Raw genomic sequence first — 16,923 nt, forward strand, 5'->3', positions numbered from 1 at the left:
ACAGGTATTGACTTGCGGCTGAGACTCTGCTCAGCCACAGCTGCCAATAGCCGCATGAAAGATCATGACCTTATCAGCAAGATTATACTTCCATTAGCGGTCATGGCTGGGCGGAGTCTCGGCCACAAGCCGCTACCTGTGGATGGGTGAGAGAACTTTGGCCGGGATCTTGGAAAAACGCCCATTCACACAGTTCTACAGTGTCGGCGGGCAAATGTGAAAACGCCTACGCTTATGTGAATAAACCCTAAGCTTAATTGTGTTTAAATGGTGAAAAATATGACACAATTGCAGGATTAATTTTAGCACCTTTTGCAGGTTGAAACAAGCAGAAGATGTGTATAAAAAGAAGAAAGAAAAGACGTCAATTATAGTGAAACCCAAACATGAGTCTGGAATTGTAAGTATAGATTTTTCTGCAGAATGTTTACTGGTGAGCTTAATTAAGGCATAAATAAAGAATAAGTAATCAGTGCTGAACAAGTTAGTGCCCGGGTTGGTAAAGGTACCTTCACACGGGGCGATTATTGTCCGAGTTCACTGTTTTCAGCAATAATTCGTCAGTGGTCGTTGCATGTACAAGCAGCCTCCAACAGGGCACTGAGCGAGAAATCGCTCATTGTTGGAGCTCTTCTAAAAACCAAGTGACTGTCAGACCATGTAAACAGGAGTCGCTCAATCTTGGAGCGACTGCCTGTTTACTGTGAATGGAGCATCCTCGGCCCACTGTGCCTCCCTTCATAGAACGACTATCACTCCTGTGCAAAATCAAGGAGAACCTGTAAGCTAACATGGATTCAGAGAGGTGTATGCTCATGCCATGTGTTTGTGTATTCAGACAGAATCGAACAGGCAGAAATCGTTGCATGTCCTATTCTCAGCTGTTTTCTCAGATGAGAATAGCACATGCTGTGGGTGAGTTCCATATATGTTGAACAGCACTCAAATGGGTGTCTCTGTGCTGTCTAATGTGAGTTGCACCTGCCTTTTTCAGGCACATGCATGCATACGGCCATCTGCATACAGCCGTGCACTTCTCTGTGTCTTATCAGAAGTTAGTTGAAATCATATTGACCCCTTAAAACTTGTTGAAAATTCCGCAGCATTTCTACATGCAAAACAGACTCAAAATTTGCAACATTCTTACAGATTTTGACTCCAAATCAGCTACATATTGCCAGCTGATCTCCGAAGATAGAGAGCTCCCCTCCGAGGTCTTTGTGCTGTTAGAGTTTCCTGGTATTCGGGATCTGGCAGCCTGGTCAGATGACGTGGATTGTGGCATCATTGCTGCCTACTGCACAGTAAGGTCTTGGTGTGAACGGTTGCCTTAGAGGTTAGACATAAAGCCCACGAATGATACCAGGAAAGCTCTTGGTGCAATATTTGGGGCACAGCATATTTAACCCCTTAACAACACAGCATGTACAGTTCCGTCCTGTGTGATTGGCATTTGCATGGAGGGGGATTGGGAACCGATCCTGCCGCATACAATGCGGGTGTCGACTGTTTCTCACAGCTGAAACCCACCAACAACAGCAACTGTGTCAAACTAAAGAAATAGAAGCAGCAGTCCAATATCTTCAAGGAACCCTTCGCATGGGACGGAATATTCCGCAACAGCGATGTAGAATACGCCGTCCCTGAACTCTGCACCAAAATCTGCATGGCTAACTGTGGATTTTGATGCGGAATGGCTGGAAGGATTCCGTTTGTTAGCAGCGCGGATTTTGGTGCTGAATATTCCTCAATGCTGTTGCGGAATATTCTGTCCTGTATGAATGTCCCCAATGATGCAGAAGTAACAGGCACCAAACGAATGCTGGGCTGCGGCATCTGTTTAACGTGCCTTACAATATCGGCATAACTTATTGTATTCTGCTGACTACTATGCAAACAGCGTAGGTGCCCTGTGATATCTACATAGCGCCTGCAGCAAACACGCTTGTGCAATTTTTATTAATCTATAGTTTTACCGCAAGGCTTCGGCTGCTCATCAGAGCCCTTTTGAAGCTTCTTGTGATGATCATACAGCTCTGATAAGGATCTGTCCACGTCAGCTTTGGAGTTACTGTTTGAAATCTCTGTTGCTGATTTCCGTTAAATACAAGACAAAAATGCCAAAATCTTAATGGACTCCATTAGAGTCAATGGGGTCTGTTTGGCACTGTTCGGTTCTGTCAGTCAGCGGGTGATGTTTTCCTGCTCCAATAACGGAACAGGAGAACAGAACCCCTTAATTCAGACGTGAATGAGCCCTAACTATACTATAAGGCCGTTCCCACATAGCATACATTTTTACACGTCTGGACTATAAGTCCTTGCTGAAATTTCTGTATGTTTCATGGAGATTTTTGTAGCAACTTTAGGCCACTTTCACACAGCTGAGAAACGCACAAATCTCACATGAGAATGAGCTCTATTCTTTTTAATGGGGTCATATACATGAGCGGCATGTCCTAAGACCGGGCGTTCTCTTGGAATGCCTAGTGCATTGTTTTCAATGGAGAAGGAAATACACAAGTGGGATGGGAGGTTTCCAATTGAAAACAATGGGAAACACTTGCCGATCACTACTTCCCTGAAGTGATGGGAGGCATTTCTGATACAAAACCGCTTTGTATCCGTGGGGAAATCACATGTTCCCTAACGTGATATTTGATTCGAGTTTCACGGCCTGATATCGCACTCGCTAGTGTGAAATTAACCTAAGATGCGTGTTTCAGTTGTTGCATTCCGATGAATGAAATCTGCTCTGCAAATGTTTCGTATTTTCCACCAGATAGGCTTTAAATTCTGCAGCAGCTCTAGAATCCACTGCAAATATATTCGTCTGTCAGTTAATGGGGATTGTATGAGCTCAACCCAGAGAGCCGTGCATTGATCTATGTATTGAGTGCAGCTCTGGAAACAATGACAGGTGCTCTTTACTTACCATTATAAGGGTTATCCAGGATTAGAAAAACATGGCTACTGCCTTCCAGAACTGTGTTACATAAGTTTACGGGCTGTGTGTGGTATTGCAGCTGAGCTTATTCACTTCAGCAGGATCGATCTGCAATACCAGACACAACCTGCAGGCAGGTGTGGCGCTGCTATTCAAAAAAAAGTAGCTGATCAACTGTTAGATGTTTTATAATTCTGAAGAATTCCTTTAAATCGTCAAAGACAAATTACTTTTTGTTCAATTTTTATTACTTTTCCGTAAAGGCTGCGATAAAGCTCTTATTGAGGCTGGTTTCACACGGACGAACGTTAATCAATGTGCCTTTTACCTGCGGATGCAGGGAGTTTTTCAGACAAAAACACCTGGCTTCTGTAAAAATTCCGATCCTCTTGTGCGCGTTGCACGCGTGATAGAGGATTGGAAGTGTTTCCCATTGATTTCAATAGGAAACCTCGCATCGAGCTTGCATGCATATCACACAGCATGCGAGAGCCATCAATGTATTTAAGGTCCCATTGAAATAAATGGATGATGTGTTCCAAGGGACGCAAAGAAATAAGACATGCAGCAATTTCTTTCCCTCGCACCATCGCATACTCATGTGTATGACTCCATTCAAAAGAAGCAAGTTCATATTCATGCGAGTTTTGTGTGTCCTGCAGCGCACAAATCTCATGTAAGGTTCATGCTCATGTGAAAGTAACCCCAGGCTGGGCTCACACGACTGTAATTCACAACGTGCTGCCCTCGCGAGGCATGCAGCATATACGCAAGACATAACGTACTTGCTGCATGCCGTCCATCGCCATGTTCGATCTTGGTCTATATACATGTGTAATAAGCGCCAATATAGAACATGCTGTGACTTTTCTTGTGCGCATATTTCGTTGCAATTCTTGTGAGCGGCAACATGGCCGCCTATGGGAGCTTGGTACTGCATATTGCGTGCGCAAAACTCGCACGTGGAATACGCTGTACCAACACAGTCGTGTGAGCCTGGCCTTAAGGAAGATGTCACAAACAGTATATTGTAGTCTGTATACTTAAAGGGGTTGTCCCGCGGCAGCAAGTGGGTCTATACACTTCTGTATGGCCATATTAATGCACTTTGTAATGTACATTGTGCATTAATTATGAGCCATACAGAAGTTATAAGAAGTTTTTCACTTACCTGTTCCGTTGCTAGCGTCCTCGTTTCCATGGAGCCGACTAATTTTCGCCGTCTAATGGCCAAATTAGCCGCGCGTGCGCAGTCCGGGTCTTCTTCTTTTCTCAATGGGGCCGCTCGTGCAGGATGCCGCCTCCGTGTAGCTCCGCCCCGTCACATGCCGATTCCAGCCAATCAGGAGGCTGGAATCGGCAATGGACCGCACAGAAGCCCTGCGGTCCACCGAGGGAGAAGATCCCGGCGGCCATCTTCAGCAGGTAAGTAAGAAGTCACCGGAGCGCGGGGATTCAGGTAAGCACTCTCCGGTGTTCTTTTTTAACCCCTGCATCGGGGTTGTCTCGCGCCGAACGGGGGGGGGGGGGGGGGTGGGGGGGGTTGAAAAAAAAAAAAAAAACCGTTTCGGCGCGGGACAACCCCTTTAATATCTAATTTGTTGTTTTTCTATGCTTTTTCAGAAAGCAAAGTTGAGCTTGCTAACATAATGACAGCACAATAGGATCCAAAGAAGTGTCATCAGTTTCTGTGGTCTGCCATTTTTGGAACATGGATCTAAACGAGAATACATGATAATGAATTCCCTATTTTTTATTAGGGTCTTATAGGGGTGAAATAAAGGAATATTCAATCTTGCATTTTGCATTTTGGAAAGGGAATGAACATGTATGCAAGAAGACAACCTCTGTACTATGTGAGCAGCATCGGTCAACTGAATACCTTGTTTAAAGGGAACCTTTCAGGTCCACACAGCACCATAAACTGAGTTATAGTGCTGTTAGGGAACGTGGCAGGGAGCAGGGAGAGGTATTACATATGCACTCTCCCATAGACCTGTATAAGAGAGCCTGCACATGGGACTATGGAAAGAGTCAGAATTTCGTGCCACGTGCCAGCTTCAGAGGGGGACACCGTTGGATCTTAGGAATGGGTGAGTATAAAAAATTCCTCACCCGGCTTCCTGTCACATCCCCTAACAGCACCAGAACTTAGTTTATGGTGTTGTGGAGGACATGACAGGTTCCCTTTAACAAATTTCATGAAAATGTCATTTTGTGTAATAAAGTCAGAATATGCTTGTATTTTTAGTGACATTTCTGCAATTATGATGTCATACTATAAATTAATCTTCAAATTAGTCAATTATTGCCTTGGAATAAAAAAAAACTAATGCCCATTTACATTTTGGGATAATGGCAATTTACTGTAAATTGTCTTATTGGATTGGTTTCTAGACATTCCATAGTAATGGCAGCTGTAACATTTTATACACTTATCAAATTCCTTTATATGCATAGAATGTGTAAAAGCGCAGTGTCTGCGAAATGTAGCTATACCGTGTTTTCCCGAAAATAAGGCCCTATTTTTTAATAATTTTTGCCCCAAAAAAGGCACAGGGTCTTATTTTTGGGGGATGTCTTAGCAATACTTATGGTCCAGGTCCCTCCTGCTGGTCTACGAATTTCCGTAGCTCTGCCGGGCTTCCTGCACTTCTCAGCCACCGAAAGAACATCACTTCCTGGTTGCAGCGTTCATAAATCCGCCTCCAGGAAGCAATGGCTCTGGTTGGCCAGCGAGCGCTGCTCTCAGCCAATCAATGCAACGCTTGCTTAACCAACACTGCTCAGCCAATCACAGCTGCCGTGTTGGCCACTAGTGTAGAAATTCATTAAAATAAGCCCAGTGGGAGAGTAGGACAGAGGAGTAAAATAATCAAGAATAGATAAAGGCCATAGCGCACACAATAGAGAGGTGTTGGTACACCCCTAAAATTACTATATTTAAATAAAGAAGGGTATATAAAATCCACCTTGCCTGCTTCTGCAGTGTCTTTCAGTCCCAGTGTCCACCACGTGGGGACGCGCCGCTTATGTTTTCTTTTTGTTCAGGATGTGCCTTATGCGATCCCTGTGGGTAAATTCCCTCTGGGTTTCCCCTATATAGTTAGTGTAAGTGTGTGCTTTCAAAAACTATTGACTTTCTATTGAGCCTGTTTTCAGCTAGCAAGCAGTGACAGCACTTGGACGAACACTTCAGCTGCTTCATTCTAGTGATCGATGGGGGTCTCAGAACCTTAACCCCTTAGTGACCAAGTCTGTTTGCGCCTTAATGACCAGGCCAAATTTAGCAAATCTGACATGTGTCACTTTAACATGGAAAAACACCAGAAAGGTTTTGCATATCCAAGCGATTCTGACATTGTTTTTTCGCCACATGTTGTACTTCATTTAGGCGGAAAAAATAGGCCGATAGAATTTGTGTTTATTTATTAAAAGCGCCAAAATTGGGAAAAGTTTGAAAAAATCGTCTTTTTTTCACATTTCCAACTGCAATATCTTAAATATGTGCAAACATAATATAGACATTTTTGCTAAGATTTATATTTCCACCCGTTTACTTTATTTTGGGCGCACATTGGAAAAACTTTCGGTTTTTTTTAACCATTTAGGAGACGTACAAATTTAACATTACTTTTTAGCATTTTGAGGAACACTTTGTTTTCCTACACCAAGCCAAGATTGGAAAGGCTCATGAGTGTCAAAATAATAGATAACCCCACAAATGACCCCATTTTAAAAACTACACCCCTTAGTGTATTCACTGAGGGGTGTCATGAGTATTTTGACCCCACAGTTTTTTTTCAGGAACTAATTCAATTTAGAGGAGAAAAAGTAAAATTTCATATTTTTGCAAATCTGTCATTTTAAAGACATATTTTTTTCCTATAGTTTACAAAAAATTGAAGATTTACACCCCAAAATGGATATCCCTATTTCTCCCGTGTTCAGAAATATACCCATTGTGGCCCTAATGTTATATCTGAGTCCACAACAGGGCCCAAAATGAAAGGAGTAGTCAGTGTCTTTCAAAACAGAAATTTTGCTTGAAGTTCTTTTAGGCCCCATAGCACACATGTACAGTTCTTGAGCGCCCAAAACCATAGAAAACCCCCACAAATGACCCTATTTTGAAAACAAGACCCCTTAACAAATTTATCTAGGGGTGTACTGCATATTTTGACCTCACAGTTTTTGAATGAATTCAAGCCAAGCAAAATGAAAAAATTGTGATTTTCGTTTTTTTGGCAATTCTGTCATTTTAAAAGCAGCTTTTTTGTACAGCACACATATGAATGAAGACTTGCACCCAAAAATGGATACCCCTGTTTGTCCCGTGTTCAGAGACATACCCATTGTGGCCCTAATCTTATGTCTGAATGCACAACGGGGCCCAAAATGAAAGGAGTAGTCAGTGGCTTTCAGAACATAAATTTTGCTTGAAGTCCTTTTAGGCCCCATTGCCCACTTGTAGAGTTCTTGAGCGCCCAAAACCATATAGAACCCCCACAAATGACCCCATTTTGAAAACTAGACTCCTTAACGAATTTCTCTAGGGGTGTACTGTGTATTTTGACCCCACAGTTTTTGAATAAATTCAAGCAAAGCAAAAGGAAAAAATTGTGATTTTTGGTTTTTTGGCAATTCTGTCATTTTAAAAACAGCTTTTTTTGTACAGCACACATATGAAGGAAGACTTGCACCCCAAAATGGATACCCCTGTTTGTGCTGTTTTCAGAAACATACCCATTGTGGCCCTAATATTATGTCCGCATGCACAACGGGGCCCAAAATGAAAGGAGTAATCGGTGGCTTTCAGAACATAGATTTTGCTTGAAGTCCTTTTAGACATATTTTTTCCTATAGTTTACATGAAAATCAGGATTTACACCCCAAAATGGATACCCCTATTTCTCCCGTGTTCAGAAATATACCCATTGTGGCCCTATTGTTATATCTGAGTCCACAATGGGGCCCAAAATGAAAGGAGTAGTCAGTATCTTTCAAAACAGAAATTTTGCTTGAAGTCCTTTTAGGCCCCATAGCACACATGTAGAGTTGACCCCATTTTGAAAACTAGACTTCTTAACGAATTTATCTAGGGGTGTACTGCGTATTTTGACCCCACAGTTTTTGAATAAATTCAAGCAAAGCAAAAGGAACAAATTTGGATTTTTGTTTTTTTGGCAATTCTGTCATTTTAAAAACAGCTTTTTTTGTACAGCACACATATGAAGGAAGACTTGCACCCCAAAATGGATACCCCTGTTTGTGCTGTTTTCAGAAATATACCCATTGTGGCCCTAATCTTATGTCCGCATGCACAACGGGGCCCAAAATGAAAGGAGTAATCGGTGGCTTTCAGAACATAGATTTTGCTTGAAGTCCTTTTAGGCGCCATTGCCCACTTGTAGAGTTCTTGAGCGGCCAAAACCATAGAGAACCCCCACAAATGACCCCATTTTGAAAACTAGACCCCTTATCGAGTTTATTTATGGGTGTACTGTGTATTTTAACCCTACAATTTTTGAATAGATCTAAGCAAAGCAGTAGGAAAAAACTTCGATTTTCATTTTTTGGGCTATTGCGTCAATTTAAAAACAGTTTTTTTTGTACAGCACACATATAAATGAAGACTTTCACCCCAAAATGGATACCCCTGTTTGTCCCGTGTTCAGAAACATACCCATTGTGGCCCTAATAGACTTACAGGACACATGGCTAGGCCTGCAATGAAAGGAATACCCGTTGGATTTCAGGGTACAACTGAATAAATTTCAGGCCCCATTGCCCACTTATAGAGCCATTGAGCGGCCAAAACTATAAAGAACCCCCTCAAATGACCCCATTTTGAAAACTAGACCCCTTACCAAATCCATCTAGGGGTGTACTGCGTATTTTGACCCCACAGTATTTGAATGAATCTAAGCAAAGCAGAAGGAAAAAGTAACGATTTTCAATTTATTTGGCAACTTTTTAAATTTAAAAACAGTTTTTTTGTACAGTGTACATAGGAATGAAGACATTCACCCCAAAATGGATACCCCTGTTTGTCCGGAGTTCAGAAACATACCCACTGTGGCCCTAATTTACTTACAGGACCCATGGCAAGGCCTATAAAGGAGGGAACACCCGTTGGATTTCAGGGCACAACTGAATAAATCCCAGGCCCCATTGCTTATTTGTACGGAATAAAAATTGACTCCCTAAAAATATCCCCCCCCCCCCCCCCCACACACACACACTCCGCGCCCTTTTCGGCGTTCGCAAATCTTAGATAAAAGTAATAATGTGAAATGTGTGGTATTTCCGAAGATAGGGGTAATTACGGAGGCTGGTTGGAATGGGCCCATGGGGCAATAAAACCGGGTATCCCCCCTCCTCTCATGCTTTTTGGGGGTATTTCGTGACCTCAGTAGCGGGTATGGGGTGTAAAAAGTGGCGTTCCGTGAGTCTTCGTAAGCTTGCGGAGGTGCGGCGGTCTCACACAGAAGGCGCTCAACAAGCTGCTCCTGGAACTGCATGAAGGCAAGCGTTCCCGGGGCTTCTTGTAAAATACGTATTACAGGTAGCGGTCTGAATAACGCCGGGCTCATGCAGCCGTAGACGGAATCCGCTTGCGGAGGCCCGTAGCGGATCCCATCTGTGAGCCCGGCTGTGACCCTGCGTACGGCCGTGTAATGTACTGCGCATAACTGAGTACTTACACGGGCAGTCATGCGCAGTACTTTTTTGTGTTTGCATTTCCCGCACCGTCGCTTAGCGATGACACAGGTACCCGCAGCCCGTATACAACGTAGTTGCGTATGGGCTGCGGGTATATCTGCAACCATTGAGCACAATGGGCTCTATGTTGCGGATATCCGCGGTAAAATAGAACCTGCTGCGTTCTCTTTTCTGCGAGGTGGATTACGCAATTCCAACCCGCTAATGTGGGCGGAATTGGGTAATCCAATGCGATTGATCTGCATATTAGCGCGGATCAGACGCATGCGGAATCTGTAATTCCTATCCAGTCATGTGAGACGACCTATGTTAGAGCGCTACTTTTTTATTACGTGACCAGGGACTGCTCAACGAGGCCACCTGTCACTGCTCCAGGCTCTCTGTGACCGTTGGTCGCTGGGAGCAAGGAGATTTTAAATTTCCTGGGCTCCCCGACTCCTGCGCATGTGTCCGGCTTTTTGACGGCAATCGCATGTGCAGAATTCGGGAAGGTTCACGAAGGAGGATTGCGGCGGGGTTCAAATACGCAGGCCTCCGGTAAAAAGTTTCATCTCCTCTCACCGATCGTATCGGTGAGGGGAGATGAAACTTCAAATTTATTTTTTTTTAACTTTTACGTGATCGCCATTATTGGATAACGGCGAACACGTGACCAGGAACCGCTCACCGCGGCCCTCCGTGAAATCTCCAGGCTCTTGGCTACGTTTTGTAGCCAGGAGCAGGGAGAATTTAAATTATTCTGGCAATCCACAGCTTTTGCGCATGCGTCCGCCATTTTCGCGACGGGCGCGTGCGCAGAAGCTGGGGTAAGGTCCGCGGATAAATCCGGGGGCCTTATGTACGTACTTTCATCCTCCCTCACGGATATGATCCATGAGGAGAGATAAAACGTACGCTTTTTCAACTTTTTTTAAACTTTTTTTTACTTTTTAAAATTTTTTTTAACTTTATATGATCACTGTTATCCACTGGATAACAGTGATCACATGCTGTGTGACATCCCTCTGCTCCTGGCTACACATGGCAGCCAGGAGCAGAGGGATTTTGAATTTCCCGGGGCTCGAGCCCCTCTGTGCACGCGCTCGATGTCAATCATCGGGCGCTCATGCGCAGACGGGGACTTCGGGTCCCGGAACACCGTGGACATCGGCGGACCTGAGGTGAGTATTTTCACCTCCCCTCATCAATCGGATCCATGAGGGGAGGTGAAACTTTACTTTTTTAAAAACTTTTTTGCACTTTTCCATTGGATAATGGCGATCGCGGTACCGAGACCGCTCACCGCGGTCCCCACTGACATCTCCTGCCTCCCGGCTACCTACAGGAGCCGGGAGCCAGGAGATTTTAAATCTCCCACGCCGCCGGGTCTTCTGCGCATGCGGCTGATGTAATGCCGCCTGGCGCACATGCGCAGAAGACCGGCTTCGGGGCCCGGAGCAGCTGGAGAGCGGGGAGCAGCGTGGCGGACCCGGGTGAGTAATTTCAGCTGCCCTGATGGATCCGATCCATCAGGGCAGCTGAATCTTTAACTTTTTTTGCACTTTTATTTACTTTTTTGCGATCGGCGCTATCCATCGGATAGCGCCAATCGCATTGCCGGCGGGGGGTCCGAACAGCCCGGGATGACAGCTCCATGCTGTCGGCTACCTGCGTGCACCGACAGCATGGAGCTGTCACGTCCACAGCCCGAGGGGCTTTATTCTCTTCAGGATACGTGTTTTTACGTCCTCAGAGAATAAAGCCCACTTCGGGAGGACGTAAAAACACTATGGGCTGGTCGTTAAGGGGTTAAGACCCTTATCAAAACTTTTGACATGTCCCTCTGATATATCAAAACTTTTTGAAAGCACAGTTACACTTTCAAAGGACAAGAACAGATATCCCTGGATACAGATTTACATTGATTAAGTTACAGATAGTGTCAGTTTGTTTCACAGCCATACTCATAAAAGATATATGACCAAGGGCTCCTGCACACTGGCAAGAGTGATATTGGACTGTGATTCACGGCCCGATATCGCTCTCGCAAACCTCCTAAAAAGCTCTAGATTGAGGTGTTTTCATGTGGAAACAGCCTCACATCACTGCGGAGGTTCCCTTCTTCCCATTGCTTTGAATGGGGCAGCTGCGCCAGCCCCATTAAAAGCAATGGGAGAAGACTGCAATCTGAATCTGAATTTCAATGGTTTCATTCTCTTTTGCGATGTTTTCACTCCTGCGATGTGACAAGGAAAAAAATCGCAGCATGTCCTATCTTTCTGCAATATTGCCCATTGTTTCCAATGGGGCTGTCGGCAGCAGCGCTGGCCCCATTGAAAGCAATAGGGAAGATCGCGATCCCCTGCTGCAGCTGTGACAGCTGCAGCAGGGGATTCCCTCATCCAGGGGCTTTATATTGCGATCTCCTTCCACTGCTTTGACAGCAACGGCAGGGGACTCCTTCATCCCCGTGGGGAGTCCCCTCATCACTGAACACCCTGCCGCTGCTGTCAGTGTTCAGTGATGAGGGGACTCCCCACGGGGATGAAGGAATCCCCTGCCGCTGCTGTCACAGCTGCAGCAGGGGATCGCGATTTTCCCTATTGCTTTCAATGGGGCCAGTGCTGCTGCCGACAACCCCATTGGAAACAATGGGCAATATTGCAGAAAGATAGGACATGCTGCGATTTTTTTTTACTCGCCACATCGCAGGAGTGAAAACATCGCAAAAGAGAATGAAACCATTGAAATTCATTGGTTTCATAATTATGCGTTTTCACTCACTTTCGCAGCGGTAGAAAATCGTTAGATTTTCTCGCCAGTGTGAAAGCACCCTTACACATATCAACAGAACAACGAGTTACACTGGTGTAAGAGTGATAACAACCTACCGGCTATCTGTCTAACCACATGCCAATGGGTTCTGGTGAAATGAAATGACTCCTAACAAGATGATCTTTCTAACTATGCCTTTTCCTACAAGTAATATCAGTCTATATTGACAAAAAATCACATAGGTCCTCATCCAATATGAGGAGATTCCAATACTTCTCAAGTGTTTGTCTTACTTGAGGAAAGCCATTATCAAACCACTCATAAATCCATCCATAATGGATCAATCATAGGTACTTATCAGACAAGATAGATGAACACTCCTGTTGGTAATGCATATTCACAGACGTCATTTAGCATGTGTCGAGGGTACGCAGGCTTCAGGAGCCTCTGCTGCAGATCCAGAGTTTGTTTCTTAAAGGACCTCAGAAGAACTGTTCCTCCTTAATGCTCCTTTGTTATACCTCAATATAGAGGTCTAGAGTGGCAGCTATCTCACCTGAGAAGAGGCTGATTGTTGCAATGGCCTTCTGGAAGACTTGTATTTAAATGTTGCCATCAGGATCTTTCTGAATTGAAATCTTAAAAAAAGCAGCGTGTGTCTATATTTCATACATGAATTTTAACCCGTTAACGACCAGCCCATATTGTTTTTACGTCCTCCCGAAGTGGGCTTTATTCTCTGAGGACGTAAAAACACGTATCCTGAAGAGAATAAAGCCCCTCGGGCTGTGGACGTGACAGCTCCATGCTGTCGGTGCACGCAGGTAGCCGACAGCATGGAGCTGTCATCCCGGGCTGTTCGGACCCCCCCCCCCCCCCGGCAATGCGATCGGCGTCGCCGATCGCAAAAAAGTAAGTAAAAGTACAAAAAAAGTTAAAGATTCAGCTGCCCTGATGGATAGGATCCATCAGAGCAGCTGAAATTACTCACCCGGGCCCCAAAGCCGGTCCCCCGGCAGTACGTCAGCCGCATGCGCAGAAGGCCCGGCGGCGCGGGAGATGTAAAAAAGAAAAAGTTTTAAAAAGTTAAAAAAAGTTTAAAAAGCGTACGTTTCATCTCCCCTCACAGATCATATCCGTAAGGGAGTATAAAAGTACGTACCTAAGGCCCCCGGATTTATCCGCGGACCTTACCACAGCTTCTGCGCACGCGCCCGTCGCCAAAATGGCGGACGCATGCGCAAAAGCTGTGGATTGCCAGGATAATTTAAATTCTCCCTGCTCCTGGTTACAAAACGTAGCCAAGAGCCTGGAGATTCACGGGGGGCCGCGGTGAGCGGTTCCTGGTCACGTGTTCGCCATTATCCAATAATGGCGATCACGTAAAAGTAAAAATTTGAAGTTTCATCTCCCCTCACTGATGCGATCGGTGAGAGGAGATGAAACTTTTTACCGGAGGCCTGCGTATTTGAACCCCGACGCGATCCTCTTCCCGAATTCTGCACATGCGATTGCCGGCAAAAAGCCGGACACATGCGCAGGAGTCGGGGAGCCCAGGAAACTTAAAATGTCCTTGCTCCCAGCGACCAACAGTCGCCGAGAGTCTGGAGCAGTGACGGGTGGCCTCGTTGAGCTTTCCCCAGTCAAGTGATAATAAGGTAGCGATCTACCTTAGGCCGGTCTCACATGACCGGCTGGGAATTACGGATTCCGCATGCGTCTGATCCGCGGTATTACACAGATCAATCACATTGGATTACACAATTCCGCTCACATTAGCGGGTTGGAATTGTGTAATCCACTCACAGAAAAGAGAACGCAGCAGGTTCTATTTTACCGCGGATATCTGCAACATAGAGCCTATTGTGCTCCATGGTCATGGATATACCCGCAGCCCATACGCAACTACGTTGTGTACGGGCTGCGGGTACCCGCGTCATCGCTAAGCGACGGTGCGGGAAATGCAAACAACAAAAAGGTGTACTGCGCATGACCGCCTGTGTGAGTACGCAGTTATGCGCAGTATATTACGTGGGCAAACGCAGGGTCACAGCCGGGCTCACAGCTGGGATCCACTGCGGGCCTCCGCAAGCGGATTCCGCCTGCACCCGCGTGCGCCCGGCGTTAGTCAGACCGCTACCTGTAATACGTAATTTACCAGAAGCCCCGGGAACGTTCGCCTTCCTGCAGTTCCAGGAGCACCTTGTTGAGCGCCTTCTGTGTGAGCCTGCCGCACCTCAGCAAGCTTACGAAGACTCACGGAACGCCACTTTTTACACCCCATACCCGCTACCGAGGTCACGAAAAGCCCCTCAAAATACATGAGAGTAGGGGGGATACCGGTTTTATTGCCCCATTCCAACCAGCCTCCGTAATTACCCCGGTCTTCGGAAATACTACACAGTTCACATTATAACTTTTATCTTAGATTTGCGAAGGCCAAAAAGGGAGCGGAGTGTGTGGGGGAGGAGCCGGGAATTTTTAGGGAGTCAATTTTTATTCCGTACAAATAAGCAATGGGGCCTGGAATTTATTCAGTTGTGCCCTAAAATCCAACGGGTGTTCCCTCCTTTATAGGCCTTGCCATGCGTCCTGTAAGTAGATGAGGGCCACAATGGGTATGTTTCTGAACTCGGGACAAACGGGGGTATCCATTTGGGGGTGAATGTCTTCATTCCTATGTGTGCTGTACAAAAAAACTGTTTTTAAATCGAAAAAATTGCCAAAAAAATTGATAATCGTAACTTTTTCCTTCTGCTTTGCAGTACACCCCTATATGAATTCGTTAAGGGGTCTAGTTTTCAAAATGGGGTCATTTGAGGGGGTTCTTTATAGTTTTGGCCACTCAATGGCTCTATAAGTGGGCAATGGGGCCTGAAATTTCTTCAGTGGTACCCTGAAATACAACGGGTATTCCTTTCATTGTAGGCCTAGCCATGGGTCCTGTAAGTCTATTAGGGCCACAATGGGTATGTTTCTGAACACAGGACAAACAGGGGTATCCATTTTGGGGTGAAAGTCTACATTTATATGTGTGCTGTACAAAAAAACTGTTTTTAAATTGACACAATAGCCCAAAAAATGAAAATCGTAATGTTTTCCTACTGCTTTGCTTAGATCTATTCAAAAATTGTAGGGTTAAAATACACAGTACACCCATAAATAAATTCGATAAGGGGTCTAGTTTTCAAAATGGGGTCATTTGTGGGGGTTCTCTATGGTTTTGGCCGCTCAAGAACTCTACAAGTGGGCAATGGCGCCTAAAAGGACTTCAAGCAAAATCTATGTTCTGAAAGCCACCGATTACTCCTTTCATTTTGGGCCCCGTTGTGCATGTGGACATAATATTAGGGCCACAATGGGTATGTTTCTGAAAACAGTACAAACAGGGGTATCCATTTTGGGGTGTAAGTCTTTATTCATGTGTACGCTGTACAAAAAAAAGCTGTTTTTAAAATGACAGAATTGCCAAAAAAACAAAAATCCTAATTTTCTCCTTTTGCTTTGCTTGAATTTATTCAAAAACTGTGGGGTCAAAATATACAGTACACCCCTAGATAAATTTGCTAAGGAGTCTAGTTTTCAAAATGGGGTCATTTGTGGGGGTTCTATATGGTTTTGGGTGCTCAAGAACTCTACAAGTGGGCAATGGGGCCTAAAAGGACTTCAAGCAAAATCTATGTTCTGAAAGCCACCGATTACTCCTTTCATTTTGGGCCCCGTTGTGCATGCGGACATAAGATTAGGGCCACAATGGGTATATTTCTAAAAACAACACAAACAGGGGTATGCATTTTGGGATGCAAGTCTTCCTTCATATGTGTGCTGTACAAAAAAAGCTGTTTTAAAATGACAGAATTGCCAAAAAAAACAAAAATCCCAATTTGTTCCTTTTGCTTTGCTTGAATTTATTCAAAAGCTTATATGGAGAAAGATTCAGTATAACTTGTGTTTCATTCATTTATACCTCTGCTCATCCTGAGCTGAACAGTCCTATGGGCGGAGCTTATCAGTGATTGGCAGCTATCTGTGTATGACTACATACAGGGGTAGTTGTCAATCACTTATAGCACCACCCATTGGACTGTTCAGCTCAGAAATGACAGAGGTTGCATAAAATACAAGTTACACTGAATCTGTCCCCAAAAACCTATATAATTGATCTGCTTGGCTCCTCTTGCTCTATAGCATGTCCTTTAAGTTTGCATGTGGTGGAAGTTTTCCTTCTTGGACTTTGCTGTAGATGTGTCAACCTGCATTTGAGTAATTTGATATTCTGCTGAAATAGACCACATATAGCACATGCCCTATATTTGAAAATTTCAGAAATGCACTAAAATTCAGGGTTTTTAATTATTTTTCTAGACAGTACTCACTTGTATTATACCATACTCTGATACAGATTTTAGGTGTAAAAACGGTAACAAATTTGCCACTTCCACATATAACCTAATATGTGATTTAAAAAAAATAATTTTTAAGCACCTTAATGCGGT

At 44.6% G+C, this 16,923-nt stretch overlaps 1 long non-coding RNA gene across 1 annotated transcript in view; it reads left to right on the forward strand.

The window, feature by feature from the left end:
- LOC136628082 (uncharacterized) overlaps nucleotides 1-16,923 on the forward strand; it is a 407,320-nt gene that overhangs the window by 35,229 nt on the left and 355,168 nt on the right. The window contains exon 4 of the long non-coding RNA XR_010792846.1: nucleotides 319-433. This is a non-coding gene — a long non-coding RNA (uncharacterized lncRNA). The remainder of the gene's footprint in view (nucleotides 1-318; nucleotides 434-16,923) is intronic.

The sequence above is a fragment of the Eleutherodactylus coqui genome, chromosome 1, assembly GCF_035609145.1.
Source record: "Eleutherodactylus coqui strain aEleCoq1 chromosome 1, aEleCoq1.hap1, whole genome shotgun sequence".
In the NCBI taxonomy this organism is placed as follows: domain Eukaryota; kingdom Metazoa; phylum Chordata; class Amphibia; order Anura; family Eleutherodactylidae; genus Eleutherodactylus; species Eleutherodactylus coqui.